Raw genomic sequence first — 2,500 nt, 5'->3', positions numbered from 1 at the left:
AAATTCTCTTGCCCAGTTACAAGAGATCTTGTCACGTTGATATCGATTGTTCAGCCATTTGTCGGCTCGTTGGTCTAGGGGTATGATTCTCGCTTAGGGTGCGAGAGGTCCCGGGTTCAAATCCCGGACGAGCCCGGAAGATCTTGATGGTTACATTGTCTGTCATTATTCGAGCAAAATAAGTAAATTTTAACAAAATTGTAAAAATCCAATTTAGTTCATCTATGTTCTTGAGTATTGAAACTGTTTAAAAAACAACCAAGCACAACAACTCAGTAGGAAAAAACAGGCATTTTGCTGACCAAGTCTAGAGATACGCTGCTTAAATTCTCTTGCCCAGTTACAAGAGATCTTGTCACGTTGACATCAATTGTTCAGCCATTTGTCGGCTCGTTGGTCTAGGGGTATGATTCTCGCTTTGGGTGCGAGAGGTCCCGGGTTCAAATCCCGGACGAGCCCGGAAGAACTTGATGGTTGCATTGTCTGACATTATTCGAGCAAAATAAGTGAATGTTAACAAAATTGTAAAAATCCAATTTAGTTCATCTATGTTCTTGAGTATTGAAACTGTTTAAAAAACAACCAAGCACAACAACCAAGTAGGAAAAAACGGGCATTTTGCTGACCAAGTCTAGAGATACGCTGCTTAAATTCTCTTGCCCAGTTACAAGAGATCTTGTCACGTTGACATCAATTGTTCAGCCATTTGTCGGCTCGTTGGTCTAGGGGTATGATTCTCGCTTAGGGTGCGAGAGGTCCCGGGTTCAAATCCCGGACGAGGTCGGAAGATCTTGATGGTTGCATTGTCTGTCATTATTCGAGCAAAATAAGTAAATGTTAACAAAATTGTAAAAATCCAATTTAGTTCATCTATGTTCTTGAGTATTGAAACTGTTTAAAAAACAACCAAGCACAACAACCCAGTAGGAAAAAAATGGAAATTTGCTGACCAAGTCTAGAGATACGCTACTTAAATTCTCTTGCCCAGTTACAAAGAATCTTGTCACGTTGACATCGATTGTTCGGCCATTTGTCGGCTCGTTGGTCTAGGGGTATGATTCTCGCTTTGGGTGAGAGAGGTCCCGGGTTCAAATCCTGGACGAGCCCGGAAGAACTTGATGGTTGCATTGTCTGACATTATTCGAGCAAAATAAGTGAATGTTAACAAAATTATAAAAATCCAATTTAGTTCATCTATGTTCTTGAGTATTGAAACTGTTTAAAAAACAACCAAGCACAACAACTCAGTAGGAAAAAACAGGCATTTTGCTGACCAAGTCTAGAGATACGCTGCTTAAATTCTCTTGCCCAGTTACAAGGGATCTTGTCACAATGACATCGATTGTTCAGGCATTTGTCGGCTCGTTGGTCTAGGGGTATGATTCTTGCTTTGGGTGCAAGAGGTCCCGGGTTCAAATCCCGGACGAGCCCGGAAGAACTTCATGGTTGCTTTTTCTGTTGTTGTTGGAGAAAAATAAGTGATTGTTAACAAAATTGTACCAACCCAATTTAGTTCATCTATGTTCTTGATTATTGAAACTGTTTAAAAAACAACCAAGCACAACAACTCAGTAGGAAAAAACGGGCATTTTGCTGACCAAGTCTAGAGATACGCTGTTTAAATTCTCTTGCCCAGTTACAAGAGATCTTGTCACGTTGATATCGATTGTTCAGCCATTTGTCGGCTCGTTGGTCTAGGGGTATGATTCTCGCTTAGGGTGCGAGAGGTCCCGGGTTCAAATCCCGGACGAGCCCGGAAGATCTTGATGGTTGCATTGTCTGTCATTATTGGAGCAAAATAAGTAAATTTTAACAAAATTGTAAAAATCCAATTTAGTTCATCTATGTTCTTGAGTATTGAAACTGTTTAAAAAACAACCAAGCACAACAACTCAGTAGGAAAAAACAGGCATTTTGCTGACCAAGTCTAGAGATACGCTGCTTAAATTCTCTTGCCCAGTTACAAGAGATCTTGTCACGTTGACATCAATTGTTCAGCCATTTGTCGGCTCGTTGGTCTAGGGGTATGATTCTCGCTTTGGGTGCGAGAGGTCCCGGGTTCAAATCCCGGACGAGCCCGGAAGAACTTGATGGTTGCATTGTCTGTCATTATTCGAGCAAAATAAGTAAATGTTAACAAAATTGTAAAAATCCAATTTAGTTCATCTATGTTCTTGAGTATTGAAACTGTTTAAAAAACAACCAAGCACAACAACCCAGTAGGAAAAAAATTGAAATTTGCTGACCAAGTCTAGAGATACGCTACTTAAATTCTCTTGCCCAGTTACAAAGAATCTTGTCACGTTGACATCGATTGTTCAGCCATTTGTCGGCTCGTTGGTCTAGGGGTATGATTCTCGCTTTGGGTGCGAGAAGTCCCGGGTTCAAATCCCGGAAGAACTTGATGGTTGCATTGTCTGACATTATTCGAGCAAAATAAGTGAATGTTAACAAAATTGTAAAAATCCAATTTAGTTCATCTATGTTCTTGAGTATTGAA

General features: G+C 40.4%; 6 non-coding genes across 6 annotated transcripts; all 6 read left to right on the top strand.

Annotated features, from left to right (window-relative positions):
* Window positions 1-63: 63 nt before the first annotated feature.
* On the top strand, window positions 64-135 carry trnap-agg (transfer RNA proline (anticodon AGG)). The gene has a single exon. It is a non-coding gene; the product is annotated as a tRNA-Pro (tRNA).
* A 252-nt stretch (window positions 136-387) lies between these two features.
* trnap-ugg (transfer RNA proline (anticodon UGG)) lies at window positions 388-459 on the top strand. The gene has a single exon. It is a non-coding gene; the product is annotated as a tRNA-Pro (tRNA).
* Window positions 460-711: 252 nt separating this feature from the next.
* On the top strand, window positions 712-784 carry trnap-agg (transfer RNA proline (anticodon AGG)). The gene has a single exon. It is a non-coding gene; the product is annotated as a tRNA-Pro (tRNA).
* Window positions 785-1,359: 575 nt separating this feature from the next.
* On the top strand, window positions 1,360-1,431 carry trnap-ugg (transfer RNA proline (anticodon UGG)). The gene has a single exon. It is a non-coding gene; the product is annotated as a tRNA-Pro (tRNA).
* Window positions 1,432-1,683: 252 nt separating this feature from the next.
* trnap-agg (transfer RNA proline (anticodon AGG)) lies at window positions 1,684-1,755 on the top strand. The gene has a single exon. It is a non-coding gene; the product is annotated as a tRNA-Pro (tRNA).
* Window positions 1,756-2,007: 252 nt separating this feature from the next.
* On the top strand, window positions 2,008-2,079 carry trnap-ugg (transfer RNA proline (anticodon UGG)). The gene has a single exon. It is a non-coding gene; the product is annotated as a tRNA-Pro (tRNA).
* Window positions 2,080-2,500: the final 421 nt, after the last annotated feature.

This window comes from Pungitius pungitius, chromosome 4 (genome assembly GCF_949316345.1).
Source record: "Pungitius pungitius chromosome 4, fPunPun2.1, whole genome shotgun sequence".
NCBI classification, from domain to species: domain Eukaryota; kingdom Metazoa; phylum Chordata; class Actinopteri; order Perciformes; family Gasterosteidae; genus Pungitius; species Pungitius pungitius.
This window is presented reverse-complemented; position numbering and strand designations above follow the sequence as displayed.